Raw genomic sequence first — 18,256 nt, forward strand, 5'->3', positions numbered from 1 at the left:
AGATAGATAGATAGATAGATAGATAGATAGATAGATAGATAGATAGATAGATAGATATCTTTATATTTTGTAATAACCCTACCTTCAAGAAATCGGTCCTTTATAACCTGGTACAGCACAGGTATCCAAAACTATTTGTGGGATGGTGCTGGTCCCCCATCCTGGACTTGAACCTGAGGGACTTGTCACCTGCATGACACCAAAAAGTTCAAAAACATACCCAGACAGAAAAAACGTAATGACAACATTCAGTTCATATTCGTTTGAAATGAAATCACACAAACCTGTTGCATAGAATCGCAGGGTCAAAGACAAACGCTCTCCAAGTCATGCTTTGCGAAGCCTGTCCTATTCTATTTGAACGATAATTAAATCAAGAAACACAGCTTTTAAACACAGTAGACAACACTTTGATATTTTAAATGTGATCATAGCCAAACATAAGCATGCAGCTATATTTCCTATATAAACAAGCTGTTCTCACCTCCAACTCTTAAATCCCTGCTGTCCTCGTGTGGTGTTGATCCACCTCTCCACATACACATCTCTTCATCTTTTTCTTTTGCGTCTTTGCATCGCACAAACGGTTTGCAGCACTAATTTCTGTCTGAAGTCTATATATACAAACAAAAGTTTTGCGCGTCTTCTTGTTTCTTCTTCTGTGGGTTTACTGGTGCGCGTGTTGTTTCGCGTCATTTCCGGTTTGTTTTATCGCGTGATTAAAACGTGGTTTGTGGACAAGATAGAATCGTCGGGTGATAGAGTTGTTCTCAACTCGTGTAGTGCGTTACCTCCTGTTGTGGGGCATTCATGTTATGTCGTGTGGTGTGAACTGCTCAACAACGTGAACACTCCTGATTTCACAGAGAGCAAGTCATGTAGTGTGAACCGCACAGTTCGGACCAACATTTTAAAGTCATGTAGTCTGTACGAGCCTTTAAACACTGTGAACTGGCTAACAATTACCTGGTTAGGTAAATTAATTCAATATACATGAAGATAGATTTGTCTAGGAGCAAATTGTGGAGTAAGATGTAACAGGAAAAAAGTTACCCTTTATTCCAGGGTTCCCCAAATCTTACCCTGGAGGGCCGGAGCACTACAGAGTTTAGGTCCAACCCTAATAAATTTTACCCACCTGTGATTTTCTAGTGATCATGAAGACCTTGATCAGGTCTGTTTGATTAGGGTTGGAGCTAAACTCTGCAGTGTTCCGGCCCTCCAGGGTAAGATTTGGGGAACCCTGCTTTATGGTATAGTTTGAAGCCATGGTATAGTTTGAAGAGGTACAGTAGATGTCTTTGTATTCCTCTTTCTCTGTGGCAAAGACGTGTCAGTGAGCATGTCAGAAGAGGTGGTGAAGAAAGTGGAGGAAAATAGTTGTAAAAGTAATAGGAGCAAGAGAGGTTGGAGAGAGGACAGAGGAACAAGATTTAATGCAAATACAGCCTCAGACTCCTTGTTGAGATTCTCCGGCCGTTCCATGACGATGCTCTCCGGCAGCTCCACGGCGAGGCTCTCCGGCAGGTCCTTTTTATCCCATTTCCTGGTAAATACAATTGACTTGTATCCGACAGCCTCAAGTTTCCGCACCTGAAATGAAAAAGTAAATGAGCTGTAACCATAAAAGATTATTTTATAAAACATATGACTTTTGAACTGTAACCTTATTTTCGAAGTTGTTTTTTAACAATTATTGTATTTATTGTTCACTAGCACTATGAAAGGTTTTACTGGATGGATGTGTGGATAAAGATCATGAGTGCACGTGTGCCACATACACTGTAAAAAAATCCAACTTTAAAATGTTCATTCAACAAAGAACATTAAGTAACTTGAACAAAGATTTCTTTGTTGAAGGGCGTCAATTGATTATTTTATGTTCACTGAATGAAAAGAGCATAATCATTCAGCTAACAAATATTATTTTGTTGACTGGACTTAGATGTATGAGTTTTTGTCCAATTAGTTCACCCAACTTGCCAAACTGAGTAATCTGAACAAGCAATTTAAAAAAAACAATGGTTGGAATGGTTCCCAGCATGCATTGCGAAATGTTCACTTCTTTGGTTAATATTTACTAAAAAAGATGACTGTTTTAATGTTTGCTGGCTTTATTTATGTTGTTATGTTGTTAATGTTAGTTATATGTTGTATTTAGAGTAATTTTTAAAGAATTATGTTTGTTCATTGTTACCATGATTGAGAAGTGTGTGTTCTCTGTAGAGGGCAGCACAATGAGTTAGCGCGCATCATTGTTGCCTCACAGCAAAAAGGTCTCTGGTTTAAGTCAGACAAAGACTTTGTTTATGAGACCTTTCTGTGTACACTCCCACAGTCCAAAACATGTAGATTAGTTACATTTTGATATATTAAATTACTCTTTACAAAACTTAGCCACTAGTTGAGTAAACATAGAAATTTGCTTATTACCTAATCAGTTTAAGTTGGTTCATCTTTTTGGTGTAAGTTAAAATTACTCAGTAAATTGAGTTAGGTGAACTACATCATCCAAGAGTTGAGTAAACTCAAAAAAGCTGTGCAGCAAGTTGCCTTGAAAATGTAAGTTAAGTCAACTTTTTATTTTTTACAGTGTACAACATATTACGTTTTGTAGAGATTTACTGTGTTTGTATCAGCTATTATGGCAACCCCTAACTGTAAAAATTATACCGGTCTAGCTGAATTTCATAATAAACATTAAAAAGACAGTCAAAACAGCACACTCGTGTTCCTTGCAATATGATACCATAAAGATGGCGGCACAAACATTTACATCAAAAATAAGGTGGATACAATCAATGGTTAATTCCAGACTGATTCTACCATTGACATCATAACTTTCTTAATACTTGACAGCGAACACAACTTATTGATACTCTTCAACACAATTTAGGTAAATATGGATTCTTCCATGTATGCAATAAGCCTATGTTTGTAAAAGCCAGACCATATTGGTTAGGGATGCCTCGATACCACATTTTCTAAAGTACTCGTTAAAAGTCCCCTGATACCATGGATCGATACCACGGTCTGAGAAATGTCTATGTTTGAGCAGCGTGTAAGGGGTTAATGCCTCTTGTGTTGTCCAAAGAGGCAGAGTTTACAACAAACTGTAAAACTAGTCCCTTGTTTTTTTGTTAAAGTATATGACTAAAGCTGTTACCTGTAAATTTAAATCATGTTTTTTTTTATTATTAAAGCAACTGTAGTGACTATTTTGTCTTGAGTTTGTTCTTTGTCACATTGATGTTGACTGGGGAAATCTTTGACGCTTGCTTGTTCCAATAAACCAAGAAAAATCCAAAAGAGTAAATGTGAAAGAGTAGGTGGGTTTTATTATAACAAAAACAAATAGTACAGATCCTTTATCTGTTAAATAAATTATAAAGAGAATGGCTTTAAGGCTTAAAGGGGCAGCAGTTCATTCAAAACATTCCTGTGGCAAGGTCAAAAAGCTATGTGCTCCCAGTCAGCCACACCTCCACCTTGTCACCTTCCTATTTAATGTCCTTTTGACCTGTAGAGGGCACAAGTTCTCAAAAATAGAACAATAAGGAAAACATTATTAGAATAAATCGTAATGTGAAATGAAATGATTAAAAAATGCACTGTAAAAAATTTCCTGTAGAATTTACAGTAACTTACTGGCAGCTGGTTGCCAGCAACTTACTGTAAATTAACTTACAGTAAAAATACTGTATACAATTTTACAGTATTATTTAAAATACTGTATACAGTTTTACAGTACTATTTAAAATACTGTATACAGTTTTACAGTACTATTTAAAATACTGTATAGTTTTACAGTACTATTTAAAATACTGTATACAAATTTACAGTACTATTTAAAATACTGTATACATTTTACAGTATTGTTTAACATGCTGTAACTGTATTTACAGTATATTATATTTTCTACTGTAAAATATACAATAATTTTATACTACAATGTATATATTACAATGTGTATTTTACCGTAAAATTTCCTGTGATTCATTTTCCCATTTCTATTTACTACAAAACTGCACAAAATTTAAATGGAGGTGTTAAAACAGCTTTAAGTAAAAACAAAAATAAGCAATGACAACATGTTTTTAAAATTTCTTTTAGTTTTTCAAATACATGAAATCAGATTTTCATATTTTTGCACATTGAACTTTCAGCTTGCATCACAAACTGTTTTTCTAAAACCGGCAATAACATTTACTCATAGATATCATATTACAGAATTTATAATCAAGTCATGCACTAACTCAGTCATAATAACAATGTTCAAATACAAAATACTTTTAGCAAATCTTTTATCCTGTAACACACAAAACATTTACACACACATATCACAGCATCAATTCATGAACAATACATTCAAATCCAGTCATAAGCAATGTCAAAAACTCATACATTCAAAATATTATTCTGAGTAAATTGTAATTTCTTGCAGCAACATCTTTTTCAAAGCCAATGTAACATTTACTCACCGTTTCATTTCACAGTATTATCAAATAATCTTAGTACAAATTCAGTTATAACTATAGACGGTTTCAGCAGTAACAACATAAACAAACGGCTGTCGCGGTCCGCATAAACTTCCGATAAACTCCGCTAAGAATAAAAAACAACAAAGTTCTTTAAACGCATTTTATTTATATAACAAGCAAAAAAAAACAACACATAGATTAGCTCGGAAACCAAAACATTTGTTATTTTCGACGAGGCATTTGTTCAAGAGATCAGTTTAGCAACTAGTCAGACCATTAAAAAAGCAAGACCGGAAGTAAGGTTCGGATCCAGACGTGTATCACGTGCATCCGATGAAACAGTCTATAAGAATACCGTAATAAAAAAAACGTAACAAAACCTCTCCTGCGTAGACTTATTTTGCTTTTAGAAGCAACAGTAGTAACATGTATACACTGGAGTTTCATATTACAATATTATAAATCAGTGCATGGACAAATTAACTAAAAGAAACCTTTAAGATAAAAAAGAACTTCACAAACCTCTGGTGAGTTGAGTAGAATGTATTTGCTTTAGTTGCTTAATAGTTTTGCTTAATTCATAAAGTCCTTAATAAAGGTGGATATATACATGATGGTTCAGGCCAGAGTTCTTCCTTTGCACCATCTTCCCACTTCTTTTGCTCACCTGGAACTTAGAGGAGCACTTGCTGTTGTCGGGGCTGATCCTCACAATAAATCTTTACATAAAAAAATAATTCATTAGATCATTTGATGTGTAAGAGAGGGACACTCCACTTTTTTAAAAAATAGTGCCATTCCTAATCGTTGCTATACAATAATATCCTCATATTGCTCAGGCCCACTGTAATTACCACAAAGGACCAGCAGTTGCTAATAGATGACAAGACTTTGCCACTTCCTGAAATCTAAAATCATATATAAAAGCCCTTATGTCCTTCCTAACCTGTATGCACTTTCTTTAGGGGAAAACAAAAGAAGATATTTTGAAGAATGATTGTTACCAAACCACTTTTGTTGATGGGAGTCAACAAACCAACTAAACATGTTTGGTAAACAACATTTTTCAAAATATCTTCTTTTGTGTTCCTCTGAAGAGAGAGCATACAGGTTAGGAAGGACATAAAAGTAAGTAAATGATGAGTCTTTCTTCAATATTTACCAAATGTTATAGCATACTGAAAGATGTACTTACCTCTGAATAAACTCCAAAGTAGTGGCTGCTTCCACTTGGTACTCGATGTTGAGCACGTAGTAGCAACCAAAGTGAACAGCAAAAGCTGAAGAAATGGTAGGTCAATCGCAGGAAAGCGGACTTAGCCTTCAATCGGCAGCATCCATTTTTTGTTTTGTAGATCTGGATCCTCTGAAAATAATTAATTAATAATAGCGTTTGTTATTATGTTGGCTTGAGAAAGCCAACATACTGTTGTTGCACTTAAACTTATTATTATTATGTTGGCTTGAGAAAGCCAACATACTGTTGTTGCACTTAAACTTATTATTATTATTATTATTATTATTATTATTATTATTATTATTCTTTTTCTTCTGAGACTAAAATTTCTAACTCTAACTCGTCCTAGAGCTTTCAAGCTACAGCCATCAAACTTTGGACAGACTTTCGGTCTGATCTGACGAGGTGTGCTATATCTTTTCTAACTGATGGGACCTTCCGAATTCCTAAACGGGGCGCTGAAACACCCCAAAATTTCCATTGACTTAACATTGAGACAAACTTTGACGGGTCATAGCTGCGAGTGAGAAACTTGTAGAAACTTGTGGCTTACCACATTTAAGGAGGCTGACAGGCTGTGTAAGAACATACTTCACAATGGGGTGTAAGCTGTACCCCTGGGGTGTAAGAGGCCCCCAAAATTTCCCATTGACTTATAATGGGGCAGGAAACATGCCCATAAAAGGGAATAAAAGTGTCCCAGATGGAATATCTTTACTTTAGAGTGTCTTAGAGACATGGGGGTGGGCTCATTTTACTCAAGCATCCAATCAGTCTCTTAGGATCACCCCAGAGCTATTAAGCCACGCCCCTAGCAACAATTTTGGGTACCCTAGCAACATCTCCCATAGACTACCATTATAAAAAGCCCAGATGGATATCTTTGCACCAGAGTGTCATAGAGACATAGGGGTGGGCTCATTTTACTCAGGCATCCAATCAGTCTCTTAGGATTCTTATTGAGGTATTAAGCCACGCCCCTAGCAACAAAATATGAAGACCCTAGCAACATAATAAACAAAGCCTTATATCTCTGGATCTGAACATCGTAGAGACACAGGGGTTGGACCGTTTTACTTGTGGCTTGAAGTGTAATCATTATGGGATGTCAATGTTCTCCCTAGAAACCAAACTTAGTACCCTAGCAACGGAATAAACAAAGCCTTATATAATCATGCTAACTTCATGCTAGCTTCATGCTAATCATGCTAACTTCATGCTAGCTTCATGCTAATCATGCTAACTTCATGCTAGCTTCATGCTAATCATGCTAACTTCATGCTAATCATGCTAGCTTCATGCTAGCTTCATGCTAATCATGCTAGCATCATGCTAGCTTCATGCTAATCATGCTAGCATCATGCTAGCTTCATGCTAATCATGCTAGCATCATGCTAGCTTCATGCTAATCATGCTAGCATCATGCTAGCTTCATGCTAATCATGCAAGCATCATGCTAGCTTTATGCTAATCATGCTAAAATCATGCTAGCTTCATGCTAATCATGCTAGCATCATGCTAGCTTCATGTTAATCATGCTAGCATCATGCTAGCTTCATGCTAATCATGCTAGCTTAATGCTAATCATGCTACCATCATGCTAGCTTCATGCTAATCATGCTAGCATGATGCTAGCTTCATGCTAATCATGTTAACATCATGCTAGCTTCATGCTAATCATGCGAACATCATGCTAGCTTCATGCTAATCATGCTAGCATCATGCTAGCTTCATGCTAATCATGCTAGCATCATGCTAGCTTCATGTTAATCATGCTAGCATCATGCTAGCTTCATGCTAATCATGCTAGCATCATGCTAGCTTCATGCTAATCATGCTAGCATCATGCTAGCTTCATGCTAATCATGCTAGCATCATGCTAGCTTCATGCAAATCATGCTAGCATCATGCTAGCTTCATGCTAATCATGCTAGCATCATGCTAATCATGCTAGCATCATGCTAGCTTCATGCTAACTTCACGCTAATCATGCTAGCTTCATGCTAGCTTCATGCTAATCATGCTAGCATCATGCTAGCTTAATGCTAATCATGCTAGCATCATGCTAGCTTCATGCTAATCATGCTAACATCATGCTAGCTTCATGCTAATCATGCTAACATCATGCTAGCTTCATGCTAATCATGCTAACATCATGCTAGCTTCATGCTAATCATGCTAGCATCATGCTAGCTTCATGCTAATCATGTTAGCATCATGCTAGCTTCATGCTAATCATGCTAGCATCTTGCTAGCTTCATGCTAATCATGTTAGCATCATGCTAGCTTCATGTTAATCATGCTAACATCATGTTAGCTTCATGCTAATCATGTTAGCATCATGCTAGCTTCATGCAAATCATGCTAGCATCATGCTAGCTTCATGCAAATCATACTAGCTTCATGTTAATCATGCTAGCATCATGCTAGCTTCATGCTAATCATGCTAACTTCATGCTAATCATGCTAGCATCATGCTAGCTTCATGCTAATCATGCTAACATCATACTAGCTTCATGCTAATCATGCTAGCTTCATGCGAATCATGCTAGCATCAAGCTAGCTTCATGCTAATCATGCTAGCATCATGCTAATCATGCTAACATCATGCTAGCTTCATGGTAAATCATGCTACCTTCATACTTAAACATACTAACAGCCAGATAGCCTACTAAACTAAACTTATGTCAAACCGTTTTAAACGTTCAGGCTACGCTTTCTCAAGCCAACATAAAGTTTGTCTTCAAACTTTACTATCTAGTTATTATTATTATTATTATTATTCTTTTTCTTCTGAGACTAAAATTTCTAACTCTAACTCGTCCTAGAGCTTTCAAGCTACAGCCATCAAACTTTGGACAGACTTTCGGTCTGATCTGACGAGGTGTGCTATATCTTTTCTAACTGATGGGACCTTCCGAATTCCTAAACGGGGCGCTGAAACACCCCAAAATTTCCATTGACTTAACATTGAGACAAACTTTGACGGGTCAAAGCTGCGAGTGAGAAACTTGTAGAAACTTGTGGCTTACCACATTTAAGGAGGCTGACAGGCTGTGTAAGAACATACCTCACAATGGGGTGTAAGCTGTACCCCTGGGGTGTAAGAGGCCCCCAAATTTTCCCATTGACTTATAATGGGGCAGGAAATATGCCCATAAAAGGGAAAAAAAGCGTCCCAGATGGAATATCTTCACTTTAGAGTGTCTTAGAGACATGGGGGTGGGCTCATTTTACTCAAGCATCCAATCAGTCTCTTAGGATCACCCCAGAGATATTAAGCCACGCCCCTAGCAACAATTTTGGGTACCCTAGCAACATCTCCCATAGACTACCATTATAAAAAGCCCAGATGGATATCTTTGCACCAGAGTGTCATAGAGACATAGGGGTGGGCTCATTTTACTCAGGCATCCAATCAGTCTCTTAGGATTCTTATTGAGGTATTAAGCCACGCCCCTAGCAACAAAATATGAAGACCCTAGCAACATAATAAACAAAGCCTTATATCTCTGGATCTGAACATTGTAGAGACACAGGGGTTGGACCGTTTTTCTTGTGGCTTGAAGTGTAATCATTATGGGATGCCAATTTTTTCCCTAGCAACCAAACTTAGTACCCTAGCAACGGAATAAACAAAGCCTTATATCTCCGCTTCAGAACATCATAGAGACACGGGGGTTGGACCGTTTTACTTGTGGCTTGAAGTGTGATCATTATGGGATGCCAATTTTCTCCCTAGCAACCAAACTAAGTACCCTAGCAACGGAATAAACAAAGCCTTATATCTCCGCATCAGAACATTGTAGAGACACGGGGGTTGGACCGTTTAACTTGTGGCTTGAAGGGTGATCATTATGGGATGCCAATTTTCTCCCTAGCAACCAAACTTAGTACCCTAGCAACGCAATAAATGTTAGCTTCATGCTAGCTTCTTGCTAATCATGCTAGCTTCATGCTAGCTTCATGCTAATCATGCTAACATCATGCTAGCTTCATGCTAATCATGCTAACTTCATGCTAGCTTCATGCTAATCATGCTAACATCATGCTAGCTTCATGCTAAGCATGCTTGCATCATGCTAGCTTCATGCTAAGCATACTAGCATCATGCTAGCTTCATGCTAACTTCATGCTAATCATGCTAGCATCATGCTAGCTTCATGCTAATCATGCTAGCATCATGCTAGCTTCATGCTAATCATGCTAGCATCATGCTAACTTCATGCTAATCATGCTAGCATCAAGCTAGCTTCATGCTAATCATGCTAGCATCATGCTAGCTTCATGCTAATCATGCTAGCATCATGCTAGCTTCATGCAAATCATGCTAGCATCATGCTAGCTTCATGCTAATCATGCTAGCATCATGCTAGCTTCATGCTAATCATGCTAGCATCATGCTAGCTTCATGCTAATCATGCTAACATCATGCTAGCATCATACTAGCGTCATGCTAATCATGCTAGCTTCATGCTAATCATGCTAGCATCATGCTAGCTTCATGCTAATCATGCTAGCATCATGCTAGCTTCATGCTTATCATGCTAGCTTCATGCTAATCATGCTAGCATCAAGCTAGCTTCATTCTAATCATGCTAGCATCATGCTAGCTTCATGCTAATCATGCTAACATCATGTTAGCTTCATGGTAAATCATGCTACCTTCATACTTAAACATACTAACAGCCAGATAGCCTACTAAACTAAACTTATGTCAAACCGTTTTAAACGTTCAGGCTACGCTTTCTCAAGCCAACATAAAGTTTGTCTTCAAACTTTACTATCTAGTTTGATTTTGGTGTAAGTAACAATATTTAGATGTTAGAGCTTTTCTCAATAATTTGAAATCTATCATTTTAAAGTGATAGTTCATATGTCCCCAAAATTCTTTCATCATTTACTTACCCTTGTATTGTTCTAAGCCTGTAGGAGTTGATTCTGTTGTATTTATTAGTACACAAAAGAAGATATTTTAATAATTGATGGTAAGCACGGTTGATGGTACCCACTGACTTCCATAGTAAGAAAAACAAATACTGTGGAGGTCAAGGGGTATTGTCAACTATTAGATAACCATCATTTATCAAAATATTATCTTCGCTCAAGAAATTTAACTCATGCAGGTTAAGAACAAAACAAGAATAAGTAAATGAGTACAGAATACAATTTGGGGGGGGGGGGGGTTACCTAAAAAAGGCCAATCATCATTTCATTACTCTTGATATTCAAAACTCAAGAAGAATGCCAAAATTTAAGCATAATGCTTAACATTAACAAAGGATTAAAGGGATAGTTCGGCCAAAAAATGATATTAATCCCATGATTTACTTACCCCCAAGCTGTCCGAGATGCATATGTACATCGTTTTTCAGACAAACACATTTTCAGATGTTTTAGAACTTTCAGTTAATTAAATGTGAAGTTACGGGGTCCACGTTCTTCAAGTCCAAATGTGCGTCCATCCTTCACAAAATAAATCCAAGTGGCTCCAGGATGATAAACAAAGGTCTTCTGAGGGTAATTTGCACGGTGTTGTTGTAGAAATATCCATATTTAAAACTTTATTAACGAAAATAACTACCTTCCGGTAGCGCCGCCATCTTAGACTCCTCTGTATTCAGGAGAGAGTATTAGCGTAGTGTACGCACTTTTCTTAGTGACGTATGACAAATTCGGAGGGCGGGGGCACAGAGCAGCAGCAGAGTAATCTCTGTAAGTTGCGTGATCTTGAATGCGGACCCGACTAAGATGGCGGCGCTACCGGAAGGTAGTTATTTTCGTTAATAAAGTTTTAAATATGGATACTTCTACAACAACACCGCGCAGATTACCCTCAGAAGACCTTTGTTTATCATCCTTGAGCCGTTTGGATTATTTTGTGAAGGATGGACGCACTTTTTTTGGACTTCAAGGACGTGGACCCTGTAACTTCACATTTAATTAACTGAAAGATCTAAAACATTTTCTTAAATATCTGAAAATGTGTGTTGTCTGGAAAATGATGGACATATGCATCTCGGATAGCTTGGGGGTGAGTAAATCATGGGTTTATTATCATTTTTGGCTGAACTATCCCTTTAATCTTTTTAATGTTCCCAAAGTATGTGTTAAAGAATCTTACCAAGCATGATCAGCTGTGGAGTGGAAGCAAGGGAAAGCGTGGTCTCTGCATCTGCCGTTGTTGTTGTGACCTGCACACGCACACACACACACACACGCACACACACACACACACACACACACACACACACACACACACACACACACACACACACACACACACACACTTTTTCTTACTGGCAGTTATATCAATTTAATTCAACGACCCATCGTCAATTATTCCTTGTTAGATGTGCATGTTAGAGAGAAACTGAGAGACTGACTTCAAAATAGCCTTAAACACAAAAGCTCAGTTTGTCGCCTAGCATTATGAACACTCACCTGTACCAAACGCAGTCAAACACGAAAAAGAGAACCGTTTATGTTGATATGTCGATGGTGAAATGTTCTAAAAAGGGGAAGAAAATAATTAAATATGATTATTTGCACAGAAAGTTGCGTTTTGTTCAGTCTTAAACGAGTTTCTACCTCAAAGCTCTCTAACTATCTTGTTCACAACAGTCGTGTGAGGTAAATTACCGTCAACTGCGTGTTGTTAAGTGTTTAAAAAAAAGTGTTTCAAATTAATGAACTAAACCAAAAATATTAAATATGGTAAGAAATCACAAGATTACTTACCTTTGCAGATGGTGAAATGTTCTAAAAAGGAAAATAAATATATATGATAATGTGCACCGAAAGTGTTGTTGAGTCTTAAAAAGAGTTTTCACCACAAAGCGCTTTCCCTATCTAGTCACAACAGTCCTAACGTGTGAGGTAAATTACCGTTAACTGCGTGTTGTTTCAAATTATTTAACCAAATAAAAAATTAAATATGTTAAGAAATCACAGGATTACTCATTTTACTTACCAGCTGTTTAACTTGCAACCATTGTCCTGTGCTCTTTTTTTCTTCGGGCGGGGATATCCGTGCCTTTCTGTAAAGTGTCAGGGTTTCGCGCTCATTTTTTTACTGTATTTCGATTTAATGATGGCTGGTCATAGAGTGCAAAAGAGCCTGTACCGCCATATGCACACACAAATTAACAGCGTGTAAGGTCCGCGTTGAGTCATGACTCTTCTCAAAAAATAATGTGACATACAAAACTATAACATTGATTCATGATAACATTAAAAACGTTTACTATACGTGTAATAAATAACAGGATAATCTTTTGCAAGTGAGCTGCGGCGGGTTTGTGTACAGGCACGTGATCAGCACAGACGTGATTACATCCAGGGCTGTGTCTCAATTCGTTCCCTATAGCTCCCGAGATGGGGAATCATTATATCGTGTAGTATGCGGGTTCGGCCACTGTCAAGGACCCTCACTTTATATTGGAACACTGTTTCGGTTTCCTGTGTCATGGCTGCTTACACGCGTTGAGAAAATTCTCAGCTGGTATTCATCACTCATCAACAACCGGCAAAACCTATCTCTAATTTTTAAACACTTACATTTATAAATTAATTCTAATATACAAAATACTTTAATGAAGATGATTATATTGTGTTTTGATAAATAAATCAGCTCTACTTGCACTAATTTAGTTGTTTGATTGTTTTTAGGACTTTGTTTAAGTCTTCTGAATTTTACTTTACATTTTAAATCAATATATAAATACAATAATATTACATTATTTGTATAAGATAGCTTAATCAGAGAGTTAATCCCCAAAAAACAAATTAGCACCACCTGCGATTAAAATACAGTATTTTTAATTAACTGTAAATTTTACAGTAAATAGAAAATACAGTATTTTACTGGCACAAAGATTACATTTCCCACAATGCAACATCAAAATACAGCAACATACTGTATAACATGCCCTACGGTAAAATACAGTTCATATTACAGTAAAATACAGTGTAATTTACAGAAATCGTTAACAGTGTGGCTCCTACACAACCGGCCCCTAATTGTTTTGGTAAGCAAAACAATTATTAAATTAAATCAAATTTGGAGCCTTAAATAAATTATTTTACTTTTATGTGAGATATAAAAAACAAAAAAGAATACTAGACCATTGTCATCAGGTTTCTTTAGATCTTGTCTTCATCTCCTTCTAACATCAAGCATAACTTTGTGATTGGCCTTTCTAAGATATTGTTCTGTGTCTTGAGTTGTGTTTCTTTTTAAGAGCCGTTAATTTAATTTTTTAACGCAGCCTTTTCAGCTGCTGCACGTCCTAAAGCAGAGGAGGCTACGGAAGTCTTTGATCCCCTATCTTCTGCTTTCTTGGAGAGCGTTGCAGAAACACTGTCATCTGGACTTATTTCAAATTCTTCATCTTCATTTCCGTGTGCGCATAACCAATTGTCTACTTCTTGAAGGAATTTACTAATTATTTCTTTTTTAGGTTTATACCAGAAGTGATTATCTTCTCCGCGATCTTTCTCACTCAAAGCGTTCTGATAATCTTCATGTCTAGCTTCAAAATCATTCAATAAATCTCCATATTTATCCATATGTTCGTTAACTTCTTTAACATTTGATTCCTCATTCCTTAACATGTCTTTGACAAAGTTCATTTTGCGTGTAAGCAGCGCAAGCTTCATCTTTCTTACCTAATCTTTCTGTATCAATGGTATAAATTTGAATGTCTCTAAGGTAAGGCCACTTTGACAGAGCGCTCTGGTTGGGTATGTTACCTTTTGACACAGGAATCTTTGTTTGCGTGTATGTCTCTGGCAGAGTTAGGAATACATTGTTGTGAAGTCCACTTACTTCAAGTCCAGTGATTACATTAGTAGACACAGTTCGTTCCTGGCCCATTGTGCGCAGAAGAATGTTGGTTCTTTTTCCTTGTACATTTAGTTGGTGCATTAACTTATCTGTACAAAATGTGGCAGAACTGCCAGGGTCAAGAAATGCGTAGGTATGTATTACTGTGTTACCTTTGTTTAATTTTACCTTCACAGGCACAATGGACATTAGACACTGTTCTTCACCGGCCCCAGTATGACTGCATGCTTCCAGAGATACTTGTCCTGTGTTCACCTTTTTTGGTTCCACATCCAGTTCTATAGATGTTGCAGCTCCTTTGTTCTGCTCTACTTTTCCTATGTGCAGTATCGTAGGATGTGGCCTCTCACAAATAGTGCACGAGTGTTGCTGGGTGCAGTCCTTGCTTATATGGCCTGTAACAAGACATGCAAAGCAAATGCCTCTTTCTTTCAAAAATGATATTTTGTCAGTATGACGTTTCCTTTTGAACCAAGAGCAGCTTCCTAATAGATGTACTCCTGAGCAAAACAGACAGTAGGGCTTATGTTGGACTATTGAAGCACTATTCCTCTGTTTGAGAGAAGTATTGACATCAACGGTTGTTGCGTTGGCTGTAAAGCTTTTGTTAGTGAATTTGGGTTTCACGGATATTGACTGTTTGGGCCTTACAATATGTGCTCTTTGAGCAGGATCTTGTATATCACCAAAGACAGGATCCGTCAAGATTTTAACCTGCCTTTCAATTAATTCAACTAAGGTTTTGAAAGTGGCCCTGCGCTTGGTTGATTCTTGAAATTGGCAAACTTCCACTCGCCATCTCTCTTTTAATTTGTAAGGCAATTTGCTGACCAATAATTTCAGATTGGACGCCAGATTTAACTCATCCATATATGCAATCTCCTTCATGGCGTTTAAACAACCCCTGAGATACAAGGCATAGGATTTCAGACTTCGGGAATCTTCTGCCCTAATTGGGTTCCATGACAAAGCCTTATTAATATATGCACTGGATATTTGGTATTCACCATATCCATGTCCGCGTGCATCTTTGCGTTCATTCGCGGCGCGCACAACCGCATTCAAAAGGTGATGCCACGCGAGTGAGTTAGCTTATGAAAACATAACAAGACTAAAGTAAGTTTCTAAATAATAAGGCTTATCTTTGACTCGATCATTATTGGCTTCTGTAGATGGACATCAGAAATGTTTTTGTGCAAAGCAGGGAAAGGGAAGCAGAAAGGAGAGATGATGAGTTTAAGGGAGGTAAGACAAAGTACATCCTCACCTGTCAGGTCTCAAACATTAGAGGAAAAATCTCAGGAAAACCTCAAGTCTACAGAATTGCATTGTTGCTGAGAAAATCAACAGATGTATGTGTTATACTGTTCTGTATTTTCAGATATGAAATTAATATTTAGTTTACTAATATTTAACTCTAAGACACTAACTTACATAACAGTTAGCAGTAACTATGACTGAGATTATTTAGTATAGCAGTCATAAAATGACTGGTTTCTTAAAATATTCTTGTAAAAATAAGTTATTAATCATTGCTATCATTGTATAATTTAGAAAATATTTCTCTGCTGTCATTATTTCCAAACATGTTATGCCTCATATTAATAATGTTAGGTATGATGAAGATTACACTTGTATATATTTATCTTTCGCAGTAACTGTTGCACTGTAAAATAGTGGGTTAAGCAAAGGACATTGTTTAGAAGTGTTGCACACTTTTTGCACACAGCAGGCTTTCAAAAAGTCAGCAAAAAATGGGGGGCCTGTGCCCCAGTAGAGCTTTATGTCTAGGAACGCCCCTGCCAAAAAGTACACTTTATTATGCCTTTATTGTGTGTGTGTGTGTGTGTGTTAGTGTGTGTGTGTGTGTGTGTGTGTGTGTGTGTGTGTGTGTGTGTGTGTGTGTGTGTGTGTGTGTGTGTGTGTGTGTGTGTGTGTGTGTGTGTGTGTGTGTGTGTGTGTGTTGTAGAAGATAAAGAGCAAATTTGAAGGACCTGATGAGAGAGAAAAAAAACTTTTCAGATTAATACATATTACATTTTCACCAGTATTCTTCATCAGTCTGGTAAAACGGGAAGTTTTTCACCCATTTGGTTGGTTTTGGGTTGTAGGCTACTATGTGCAATAAAAAGGGTTTGGGCAGGTGGAATTTTTTAATTATTAGGGTAAGGACAGAAATGGAAAATAATTTTACAGTTGCAATGTAAATTGTAGGCTCCTATGTAATCTCTGAAAGAGCAATTAAATTATTCATAATTTCATATTAAAACATGATTCCCAATAATGGTGCTGTTATGAATTAAGTTGTATTGTTTTATTATAGATCATATCTGACCGTTTATTGTATAATTTTGTGTGGATTTTAAATGATTACTGGGCTGGAAAACAAACCAATCTGGCAACACTGTTCTTCGTCTGATCATGTTGAATAATTTTTGGATTAATAGTTGCGAGCTAGTGTAATATAGGTAACATATCACTACTGAAATCTTGCATTTCCCTGAGTCTTGCATGATTAGTTACCTTATTTGCGACAGAATGAATTATAGCTAATTTTGCTATTAGCCTACTGCATATGTGGTGCAACAAAGTTATTTTTAATGACTTCTATTATTTACCATCCTAAGATTGCTACCGTATACATTATAATGTTCCAAACACAACTTATTGTTACGATGAAAAAAATTTTTGCTGTGTAAATGTAAGAATTACCTTCATCTCAACTTCCGAGTTGAAATAGCCATGGACCTTCGTCTCATTCGATGACATCACAGTTATTACAGGACTTTAAATAAACAAATTAATAATTAAACAACTTATTAATTAATCGAACTCAAGTAAAATGTATATTTAGATCTATATTTATTAACATCAACGATCATTTGATAAAAATTATTTAACACCCAGCATGCATCACGTGTAATAAAGCACTACATGATCAGAAAACGCTTAAAATACTTAATGTCACGCGCATTGGAGCGTTGTTAAACTCACCTCTGAATGTTGTCTTACATGCAGTTTAACGCTGTTTTAATAAAACTCCTCTCTGAATGTTATTTTACCCACATTTGAGCGTTGTTAAACTCACCGCTGAATGCTATTGATCCTGCAGTTGAACTCACCGGAAACAGCTGTTGACTGACAGGGACTTTTAACATTAAAAACCAGTTGAAAATGACCAGATAAATATTGACATGCGCTGGCATAGATCGTTAATTGTTGCCGATTCCTATTTATTCTTATGTATTGCAGTCTTGATAAGATCTTGTGAATAAATGTTGAGCTTCCCTACTGCAGCCCGACTGGCAGAAAAAATCGTGCTATATGCACGAAAGATGCATCCAATTGAAATACATTAGTTAAAAAAACGTGCTGGAATTACGAAAATAATGAAATAAACGTGTTCCTGCAACGAATAAATAGATTAAATTACGTGACCAAATCACGAAATGCCGTGAGACTGGGTTGGAAATGACAACATAGGAAAACATGAGTTTTGTCTAAAATCAGTTTGTATCATGTAAGTGTAAACTGTCGATGTCCTCAGACCATCTTAAGAGATTCTCTAACTTAGTGAATGCAAAACTCTTGTCAGTTTACTTGTCTGATATTTCAGCTATAAGCTACATCAACATTGAGACTAGAGTTAATTTTATAGAAATGCTTCTCTATTCTATATTTGTATTTGTA

The 18,256-nt window shown here is 36.8% G+C and overlaps 2 long non-coding RNA genes across 2 annotated transcripts; both read right to left on the reverse strand.

Moving 5' to 3' along the window:
* Positions 1 to 282: 282 nt before the first annotated feature.
* Positions 283 to 18,031, reverse strand: LOC135775916 (uncharacterized). Its single transcript, XR_010543963.2, has 4 exons — positions 17,561 to 18,031; positions 17,279 to 17,351; positions 485 to 1,593; positions 283 to 353 (listed from the first exon to the last, which is right to left on the reverse strand). It is a non-coding gene; the product is annotated as an uncharacterized lncRNA (long non-coding RNA).
* On the reverse strand, positions 4,093 to 13,186 carry LOC135775914 (uncharacterized). The gene is made up of 6 exons (XR_010543962.2): positions 12,692 to 13,186; positions 12,460 to 12,480; positions 12,163 to 12,229; positions 11,843 to 11,912; positions 5,677 to 5,847; positions 4,093 to 5,200 (listed from the first exon to the last, which is right to left on the reverse strand). It is a non-coding gene; the product is annotated as an uncharacterized lncRNA (long non-coding RNA).
* Positions 18,032 to 18,256: the final 225 nt, after the last annotated feature.

Source organism: Paramisgurnus dabryanus, chromosome 21 (genome assembly GCF_030506205.2).
Source record: "Paramisgurnus dabryanus chromosome 21, PD_genome_1.1, whole genome shotgun sequence".
NCBI classification, from domain to species: Eukaryota; Metazoa; Chordata; class Actinopteri; order Cypriniformes; family Cobitidae; genus Paramisgurnus; species Paramisgurnus dabryanus.